Source organism: Pinus tabuliformis, chromosome Q (genome assembly GCF_031772625.1).
Source record: "Pinus tabuliformis cultivar Carrire ecotype Pingquan chromosome Q, CPIR1, whole genome shotgun sequence".
Taxonomy (NCBI): Eukaryota; Viridiplantae; Streptophyta; class Pinopsida; order Pinales; family Pinaceae; genus Pinus; species Pinus tabuliformis.
This window is the reverse complement of record NC_142296.1, coordinates 320,650,310-320,662,038: the sequence shown is the minus strand read 5'-3', so window position 1 is coordinate 320,662,038 and position 11,729 is coordinate 320,650,310.

Here is an 11,729-nt window from a genome sequence, read left to right as displayed (position 1 = left end):
GAAAGTAAAGGATATATTGAATATTGGTTTCACTCCATCATTTGTTTTCAACATCACTCCATTCTTCAACAATTTTTGACACCATCCTTTCAAGGGAAGTTGGCTTCTCATGCCCTACTATTTATTAACATGCATTTTTCAAATTTGGGTATGTACATACTTGAGGCCTTATTTTGAAAATAGTTCCACTGGAAGTACTCGTATACATAAGCATATTCATTTTTCAAATAAGAGTAGGTTAGTGTAGAAAATAAAATAAATAAGGACATAAATATATACATTCTTTTTCTGTAAAAATAGTTGTTTTTGTTGCAACACGTTGTGGAAATCAACGTCGGTGATACATATTTTAATTTATTTTTGTATGTATATGTATTACAATAAAAATAATAGTTATACATACACTCATATTCATTTTTATCACCAATTTGGAAAAATTGCTTGAAAATCATATCTTTTGGCTTACAGGCTTGATGAAAATTCTAAAAACACAGTTGGGGCAGTCATGTTTCGAGGGACCAAAATTAAATATTTTTAAAACCTATTTTTATCATCATTAGAACTTGATTTCTACTTTCCAACCCAATTTGAATCACTCCATTTGGATTTGAAACGAAAAAGTTATAACCAAAACATTGACAAGGTGTTTAGTAGGCAGCTCAAGAACAGAGTTGGGACAGTCAGTGTTTGGAATCCTAAATGACTATATTTTTAAACCCTGATTCTATGGTGTATTATCCTATGAATATAGTTTACAATTCAATTTGAATCACTCAATTTTCATATCGAATGAGAGAGTTATGACCAAAATATTGAATGTCTATAGTAAATTTGCACTTTAAAAACTCTATTTTTCCAATTGTTCACTTGCGTATTTGACCCATCAATTCTTCTTGTATTCAAAATCCTCTTATATTGAGATAAATAAATTAATCTAATTTCATTTCAAATTTTAATCATCTCAATCCATCATCAAACGAAAAAGTTATGCTTAAAATATCCATTGTTGGTCTAAGTTGGGAAATCGAAAATGACTCTGTTATGTAGGTTGTTCTAAGTAAAATTGACATATCATATCATGGAATTTTTAAAACATGTTTCTATTGAATATATCTCTCTTAATTCACTTTCATTTGGATTTGGAATCACTCAAATCAGATGAAAAAAGAAGAAGTTATGATTAAAACACTACAGGTTAGCATGATTGGCCATTGCTCTCCCACAGGTAATAAATTAATTTTACTTTGTTATTTTTTCCGTGGATTTGTTTTACAGACTAACCAATTGTTATTTTTTTCATATTTCTTGTATTAGGGAGCTCAATCACCTCTCTTTCTCCATGATTTAATGTTATATTGCAGGTAGACACTCATTTTTTGCAGGTCCCAAGAGAATAAAGAAGATCAATTTATGAATGAGAGATTCTTGAAAGAAATTTTAATGAAAAAAAGGAATTTCATCCAATTCATTACCTAACAGATTCATAACAGAAGAAATGGAGAATTGATTTCCATTTGAAGATTCATGTCACTACTGCCAAAACATTTTTCTAAGAGATCATTTTTTTTCCATTGACAGATTGATATTCCCTTAGGAAACAACATCATAATTGTTGTAACTTAATTTATTTATTTATTTACTTCTTTTTAAAAAAGTGTTATTTCTTTTCTGATTTCTCTTATGTTTTTATGTTTCAAGTGTTTCTTCCTTCAAAGTTGTAGTTTCCGCTCTGTTGGTAATCAAACAACACTTATGTGTGTGTGTGTGTGTTGTTGTTCAATTGATTGAACGATTGTTGTTTAATCAATTAAACATCACTTTTTGTATGTTTGTTGTTCAATAATTTGAACGATTGCTCTTCAATCGATTGAATAACACTTTTGCATTTTTTTATATTTGTTGTTCAAACAATTGAACAATTATTGTTCAATCGATTGAAAAACACTTTGTGCGCTTTTTGTTCAATCGATTGAATGATTGTTATCAATTGAACAACACTTTTTGCATGTTTGTTGTTCAAACGATTGAACAACACTTTTGCATTTTTTGATTTTTGTTGTTTAATTGATTGAACAACATTTTGTGTGTTTCATTGTTCAATCGATTGAATGATTGATGTTGAATGAATTGAACATCACTTTTTGTGTGTTTGTTGTTCAAACAATTGAATGATTGTTGTTCAATCAATTGAACAACACTTTTGCATTTTTTCTATTTTTGTTGTTCAAACAATTAAACGATTGTTGTTCAATCGATTGAACAACACTTTGTGCATTTTGTTGTTCAATCAATTGAACGATTGTTGTTCAATCAATTGAACAACACTTTTTTCATGTTTGTTGTTCAAACGATTGAATGATTGTTGTTCAATCGATTGAACAAAACTTTTGCGTTTTTATTTTTATTTTTGTTGTTCAAATGATTAAACGATTGTTGTTCAATCGATTGAACATCACTTTTGCGTTTTTTACTTTTATTGTTCAAACGATTGAACAATTTCTATTCAATCGGTTGAACAACTATGTTGCGCATTTTTCTTTTCGATTTTGCTATTCAATCGATTGAACGATTGTTGTTTAATCAATTGAACAACACTTTTTGAGTGTATGTTGTTCAATCAATTGAACAACATCGATTTTGATTTTTGTGTGTTTGTCGTTTAAATTAGTAGAATGAATAACTATGATTTCTTTTTATTTTTCCATCGCCAGTCATTCATTTTTCCATTTTTCTTTCTCTTTTATGTTTTCAATAAAAAAACCACTTGGTTGGATTTGTGCCTAAGATAAAAAAAAACAGTAATATTAATACCATTATGACTTATAAAACCTTTTGATGGTCATGTTTATTCTAAAGCTGACATGGTGCACCTATACAATGACTGATTGAATATCTTCTCTTTGGGCACATCATAAAATTATTATTATTTTAATACCATGCTAGTTTATCTTTTACACTTTCAAATGGATAAATCCCTTTGATAAGATGATATGAAGGTAAAAGCATAACTTTCATTGGCATTTTTTTACTTTTTACACCATCCCTGACTCTTAAGGAGTAAATGATCCTTCCTCTCTTCACAAAAAAAACATCAAAATATAAAAATATGAAAATGTAACAAGCATTGTCTTAAAGAGGATAAGGGGTCTCAATACAAGTTAGCCTACCATGATCATAAGTATGTAACAAGGTACATTCCATTATGGCCACCACACCAAGGTAATGGCCTTCTAGATAGTCAAAACTGTCAGAAGGACAGGAAGTCTCATCATGAGCCAGCCTGATCACTTTGTTATATCCTGGTGAATGGCACAATGATTATCTAGTTACCATAACAACATAGTGGTCTCTTTATAGCAATAAAAAACAAAAAACCATCTAAATACTAAATGGAGGACTCTGTCTCATTTTTAGGGTTAAAAAGAAACCCTGTCGAGGCTATGAACACCTACTAGCAGCAGTGGCTCTACTTGTGGTATTGAAGTATTATGTTACACTGTCAAATACTCTTTATCCTGTTACCACCCATGGATTTGTTTCTGAAGGAAACTTTCCCATTTGAACAACATTTCTAATAGTCAACATGCATGGTAAACCATATCTTTATATGCATTATATCATTATTGTTCGATCACTTGATACCAACAATCGTTAAAATTTATCGCCGGTCATGCGTTCGTCACCTTTCCACCTAAGGTAAATATCTATTTACATCATGGTATAAATATTTATTTTATTTTACGCTCATTTCAAATATTTTGATGTGTAATGCTCTGATTGTTTTTGTTGTATTTTACGCCCTTTGATTAATTCTTTGGCTGCATTTATGAATCCTCAACATCCTTTCCCTTTTTCCTATGCTTTATGGTCGTGGATGCCCTTTTCTAATTGGAAGGGGGAAGGTATGCAATAGGGGATAGCATGCGTAATAATTATTGAACTCTGCCATAACTTGCTGATTTGACAAAATATTATTATTGCATTTATACAAAAGTTTTTTCTGATTGAAATTTTTGCATATAGCTTATTTGTTGTTGTTCAAAACTAAAATTGTGGATTCAAGCAAATTGCATGCAGAATAGTGAATTGTTTACAGGAGAACAAGTATGTGGGGCAACTCTATTTGTAGCAAGACCACACTATTGCAACTAACAGAAGAGGCTCGAGCAACTCGCGAATGCGAACAATTGTTCAGACATGATGTGCTTACATGGATTCCACCTTTTGCATCACTTTCAACATCAGCTCAGCCTACATTAGCTTCAACAAATGTCAATCCATACATGTCATTCCACATTTTTTCGAAGGTAAAACTTGAGGTAAAATAGCATAAGTTTATGATTTATTAAAAATTTAGGAGAATTTCATGAAAATCCATTGAGCATTATTTATCATCATTCATTCCAAAGCTTTACGACTTCCCATTTTTCAAAGACATAGAAGCTTTCAGTTTGGGGGAGTGTTACTTTCATTCATTTATTTATCATGACCATTCCATTAATATTCTTTATCATCCATCGATCTCCTTATTCATTCTCAAAACCTCCCTTATTCCATGTTTTACACCAAGCATTGATTTCATCAAAGATTGTAGCAACCACCTCAATTTGTTTTCTAGCATTGCATGAGGGCATGCTAATTCTCCAGTTTTGGGGAGGAATTGCTACACATGATGGATGTTTTCTACTTTCTTTCTCATTTAAGGCATACAATTTCTACAGTGCAGAAATTGAATTGCATATATCCTTAAAAATATGAACTGAATTCTTGTGATTTCTGGACAACAGAGAGGTATCATTAAAATACAGAAACCCAAAAACTTTCAAGTTAAATTAGTTTGTAAAATTTTAGAAATCATGCACTGTCACCTACAGCCATTTTGCTTATATCTCATGATTTGTGCACTAAAACGATCTAATTTTTGGATTATAGAAGCATTAATATAATAGAAATATACTTGCTAAATTTAAGCAAAATCTGGTTTGTAGTTTTTGAGAAAATGGTTAATGAAGTTTGTCGTTACTTATATCATATTTTGCTGCAACTTCATATACATATGGTTGAAAGTCAATGTGAAAATTCTTACGCCTTTCATCAACATTGCTAAAATTGAATATTCATTATTTGAGGAAGAATTCATTTGTTCCATCAATTTCATGAGTTGGGATGAACATTTTTGTATTATAGCTTAGTTAATACAGAGGCTTTGGGTTGTATGACGACATGTAACATATTCAGTTTGAGGGTAGTTGGGCCACTAATGTGTCATTATTATTATCACTTTTTAGCACCTATTTCATCCATTTCTACCCTTCTTTATCACGTCATTTATCATAATTTATCGTATAATTCCATTTTATAATTATTTATGCTCTTATGGATAAATATTATTTTTTTCCTTTATTTTTAATAAATTGATGATTATTATGCATTATTTTACCAATGATAGTTTATTAATGGATTTGTTATAACATCACTCATGATTTTAGCCTCCAAGATCTTTTCGAGATTGCAAATTTGATCTCTAGCTCATAATTAAATATTCCAACTCAGAAATTCGTTGGAATAAGAAGTGATAGCTTTTCATTGAACTTTTCAGACAAATGAAGGAGCATCTTGAAAATATGAAACATGGGTTTTGTCCAGAATGGACTGAATTAGTTTTGTAATTAGCAGTTTTCCAAAATTCGGTCTACATTAAGGGAAATGGAAGGTTCTTCGAAGACGATTTTCTTGGATTTGCTGTTGCGACCGTTTTCCAAATTATACTAGTTGCAATACCAAATTTGACTTGTTCCTGCTAAATGTTGATGGAAAGATCTTTCAGATATGATCTTGCTGATTAATTTTTTTTGTACAATCCAAATTTGTAATGGAAATCTGTTTGTAATCAACTTTGTTGTAACTTCCCTTTGCTCTCTGTGTATTTAAATGAAAACAAAGATCAAAGAGGAAGGATGATAATTAAGGAGAATTAGAGGATAATTGGGGGGATAATGGAAGGATAATTAGGAGATAAGAGATGGACAATTGTTAAATAGGATGTAGGAGAAGAGATAAGAGATGAGAGATGAGAGGATGAACAATTGTCGAATTTGAGGCAAAGCTAAGAGCTTCATTATGATGTAATTATTTGTCTCATATGTTTTAATGAAGTTATCCATTGAGTTCTACATCTATTATTTGTAATCTAATCTGAGTTATTTCTCAAGGCAGAACTGAGTCTTAGGCAGTTGGGCCCGCTACCTTGGACGAGGTGCTACCTTGAATATCTATAGTAGTTTAGTTGTGTGCTTGTTTCTTTGAATTTCAATCATTGTTCTTTAAAGTAAATTTCCATTTTAATCAAGTAATTTGTTAAGTTGTTGCATTTTCCAGATTTTTTATTTCCTGCAACTTCTAGATTTCATTTGATTTGTTGCTCTAGATTATCATTTGAATTTGTTGATTGCAATAGGTTAAATTTCCAATTCAGCAAGGTGTGATTTAATTTAGTAATGATTTAAGTTGTGTGATTAGCATAATTGTCTTTCCTGTCATTTAATTTCTTCTTTTTAATTTTAGTTTTAATATTCAAGTCTTACATTTTATTTCTTATTGAATGACCTTGATAGTATAGAATACAATCATATAGAACTAGTGTTTGTTGTTGGTATTGTTATGCATATATTTTATCGATTGCCTTGAAATAAAAAGATGTTCCTTCGGTTTATAATTAATGTCTAGGTGATTAGTTGTTTTATTTGTTTATTAAGGAATTAATTTTACCCAATAGTTAATAAGGTCATCTTCATCTATCTGCCTACTTCCCACAATAGTGTTTAGTATACAAACTGGGTAGAGGGATTATTGATAAATGTCTTCTTCTTCCTCGTCCTATATCCACAAGGGTAAGTCATGCTCAGTAAAGGGTTGAGTAGGAGGATCTAATACAAGATGCTTTGAGAGATTCCCATTCTTGATGAGGGTATCTAGCCCTGCAACTAATGTAAGCATCAACAATGGCCAACCAAGGTCTCCTTAGGATGAGAGGGTAACCATTAAACTTGGTATTTCACTGGAGGACAAGGAAATCTCCGGGATACTCCCAAGAGTCAATAGAGACCATCACATTATTAATAACTCCTTCAGGGATACTATGGATCTATCTATAAGATACATTATTGTAGTGGTATTCCTCAAGGCTCCTTGGAGGTTGAGCTTTAGCATGGTTTCCTTGGTCATAACATTGATTTCATCCACAAGGTAAGTCAAGGTATTAGGGACCAAAATTCTATTAATGTGCACATCCACTACTGCGCTACCAAAATCCAAATACTTTCGGTAGATCACCCTCCCAATAATTAGATCAAACAACTGCCCAACAACATTGATAGTGGTGGCATATATTTTTCTTATCCCAGGCCTCTTCAAACTTTCTTCCTTGATAATATTTTTTTAAATGGGGACATCTTTGATGGCCTAAAGAAGGGGTATTTTAACATACAAATTTTCAATTCTCCCAGAAGTTCAACCTCTTCCAGGGTTTGATGTTTGGGTTGGACCAACCTTTCAGGATAGGGAGGTGTATTGGATTGAGGGGTACTATCCTCCTTCTCTTCTTCAATATATTTAGGTGGAGAAGGTTGTCTCTTGGATTTCCACATCATAAGAAGGATAGGATGTTTCCCCATTCTAAACTTTTTGTGCTTGTTTATTGTTCGGGTTTGGATTAGGTTGGGTAAGCATTTGAGGTTGATTATGTGGGTTATTGTGAGGTAGTTGTGGGTGAGGTTGAGGAGGAGGCATCAAGGAAGGAAGTTGGGCTTCCTAAGGCCTTCATCCTTATGAAGGTTTTCCCCATTAAGGAAGATGAGGTTGATATGGTTGGAAAGATGAGTTGACAAACTGAGGGGGGTAATGAGGAGTATAAGACCAAGGAGATGGCATGGACCATGATGGATGAGTTATGGGATACCAAATTTGTATAGGTGCATTCTTATTTAAATTGCAAGGAGGATATTATGCACCTTGCATGCCCTATTGATATGGTCGATGGCCTTGGGGCCTCCTTTGGTTGATGAAGCAAAGTTACTCCAAGTCATTTTCTACCCCCTAGTATACAAACTTTAGGCCTAGAAGAGAGGGACATTTTTCTATCGCATGGTTTTCCTCATAGATAGAGCATACTTATATCATGTTTAGTGGGCACTCGTCTCTGTGATGCCTCTTAGTAAATCTAGGGAAAAATATATCTAGTGCCCTTTTTTCTTCCTCTTGCTTCCTTTTAATCTGCATGTTTTCAATATGTAAGGAAAAAGTATGCAACATTTCACTCTTGAAGTCTTCCAACATATTCCCTATATGATTATTGATGTTTGAAGTGGAGGGAGAAGAGTTAACCAGGCCTTGATTGAACCTTCCTCTTTTCCTAGCATCCCTAGAATGGTTCTTGAATACTTTCTTGATGTCATCATAAGTCAGTTGGTAAATATCTCCTCTAGGCAACATATCGAGGGTCTCCATTAAGTCCTCCCTAATCCCTCAAATAAGTAAAATCTTGAGTGATTCATGATTAAGGGTACAATTAGGCCTCCTGTAGTTGAGCTGGACTCTTTCCTCATAGTCTTTTAGGGAATCATCTAGCCCTAGGGTCATCCTAAATATTTATTCTTTTGTCTCCTTAGACCTAAAGTAATACATGTAATTTTCATTAAAGGCTTGTTTCATTTGTGCCTACATAGTGATTCTTCCCCCAGGAAGGCTCATAAACTAGTGCAAGGTTACATCTATAAAGGGGGAGGGAAACACTTCAGCTTATGTTCATCAGAGGTATAGTCATAGGTCCTACAAACTACAACAAAGAAAAAAATGAATGTGGCAGGTCCTTAGAGGCTAGACCATGGAAGTGTGGAAGGGAAGTGGGAATCATATTATTCATCCTAGCCTCCCTATTGTTTTCTCAGATAGGATAGAACTCATTCTACCTGTTTTTAGCCATGCTTTGGATAGGTGATATGGGCTCTTCCTCCCCTATGGGGTCTTCAAAAGTTTCAGGTTGCTCACCTAGAGTATTTTATAACTTTCCTATGGTCAGAGAGGGAAGTTCATAGTCACCAAAGAAGAGTGACAGTTGACTACTTGAAGGGGTGGGGGTTTTTGGTAGAAATTTCCTTTTATTATTCCTACTCCTATGAGGCATGAAAGAACTAGTTTTTTTTTTTTACCTTTTCAAGTCAAACAATGTTGCTGTAAAACAAAAAAGACAAATATACGAAACTTATAAGTAGAAATTACCCCTACTTGGACACCTCCTCGACAATGATGCAAAAAAGTGATGAGCCTTAGTATCACAACAAGAATGTTGGGAATCCAAAGGCTACAAACTTTAATTATCAACTTGGGGTTCATACAAACTTAAGAGGTGACAGTGCTATATGCATAGTCTGTCAAGTTCTAGTCATGCAACCTTCAAGAAATGGACCATATCAAGGCATACAAAGACCACTCTTTCAACTAGCTTAAGGAAGGAAATTGCATGAAAAGAGAGAGAGTTACACCCTAACTACAAGAATGGAAATATTATTCTACTTGCAGAAATGAAAATGCTACTTATTCAAATGTAAAGACTAACTCTAATTGCAGGAATGTAAAGACTGTTCTAATTGCATAGATGAAGAACAATATTCTACTTGTGGGATGGAAACCCTATGCTACTTGCAAAAACATAAATCAATACTCTAACTGCAAAATGTGGAAAGTTTCTTTGAAAATGAAATTAATCTATTTGACACCAACATTTGCAACTAAAACCCTAAGAAAGCATGAATGAAAGAATTAGACGTAATCTAATTTGCATTGAGGAATCACCCATTTTTATCCCTATTTTTAAAGAAACTTAGCTTTAGTGATAGAGCACATGTGCATTTCATAAGAAAACCATCACTACCATTCAAATTTGGAAATTTTCCCTCTAATCCTAATTGCAAAATTATACTTGTAGCGAAGAAAAGGTAAGTATAGAGTGGTCTTTGGTCCTCCCTAATCATGGATTTAGATCTTGGGGGTTATTATTAAAGCCAAGAGAGAAAAATAAATATTCTAGAGAAAATATGGTCAAGTTTGGACAATGCTACATGACTGCTACATGATGCTACAAGATTGCCCTGTTTTGCTACATGATTGGATCTGTGAGCATCCCGAGGGTGGAAAAAGTGTTAAATAGGTGGGGAAGTGTAGATGAGGGTGTATGAAGGATATATGAGGCTTTTACCAAGCTTATCACCTCTCATATGTCCATCTTGTGCAAAAGCAAATGCTCACGGTGTCCTTCAATGACCCATAAATGTGGTTTTGGTGGTAGAGTTTTGAGGGCAATGAGAGATGACAAGGAAGAGGTTGATCATGACAATATATATGTAGGATGAGTGTGCCAACCATACAAGTGACTGGTCGTACATGCAGAACAAAAATCAATCCCTTTTTGTACTTGAAAAGAATGCCAAACTAATGATCAAATTGCAACAAAATAAACTAGATAAGAAAGGATGAGTTGAATTTTATGAAACCAATTAGGAAAGGATGAGTTGAATTTAATTTCATTAAGATTCAATCTATCTTGCAGCATGAATTTTACCTACATACATGAAATCTTGAATAAGAATGTGATTTTAACGCCTAGATATGAAAAAACATAGTACGTAAGAGAGAAATGATCTAAATCCTAGAAATTTGCAAAGGAAAATAACCACATCTTGTTGGCTATTGTTGTAGACTCTTCAAACACACTTCCCACAAGAGAGGTGGTAATCAAGCCTGCAACAATTTTTTTGCAAGCAGACTTCTACTAAGAAAGAAGGAAATTCTACTACTAAAAATAATGCATAAACAAAATGCACAAAGAGAGATTCAAGCCTTTGGGTTTGGCCCTAACCCAAGGGGACTCATCTCTCTAAAACAAACTTAGATGTGAGACAACATTAAACTTCTCATTGACATAAAATGAAGTTCAAACATCATGCAAAGGAAAAATGACAATATCAAGCTCTTGGCTCTTAGTATCTCTCCCTTTCTCCAAAAATTTGAATCTCAGTGAGCCCTTAGTCTTGCTTATTTATACAAAGATGACTGAGGGGAAATGTTCTTGCAAAGAGGGTTGCTTCCTTCTGAAATCTTGAAAAAAATGGATCTAGCTCCTATAGATCCTCACAATTAATTGAGTTCATTAGTTGCCAGTATACCTTGAGTTGTTGAGGAGTGATTTTAGGGATCAAGTCAAGTTGAAGGAGAGTAAATGCAAGGGACAAGTCTCCTACATCTCCTCTAGATGCCTCCAACATGCCTCTGCATAGTAAATGCACTAAGAAATGCTTGTTTTCCTGCACATTAACCACATTAGGCCACAACATATGACAAGCATCCTTTAGTCTTCCTACTAAGAACATTATAGAAAAAAATATGTTAATTAATGTGATAAAAGAATAATTTATAGGTTGGAGGATAAAAAAATGGGTCTTATAATATACCTATTGATGGGGCCCATTAGTAATAGGAATTTCCCATAGTAAAATTATATTGTTTTTTGGCTTTTCACCCCAATGTAAACCTATAAATAGTTAAATCTGTGATGTAATAGAAAGGCATACCTAGAGATACATGAAGATAGACTTGGATATAGAATGTTTTTCAGTGTCGTAACTAGATGGATTAGGTTGGTGATCCATGGACATCACAATGTAATGAAGGATTTT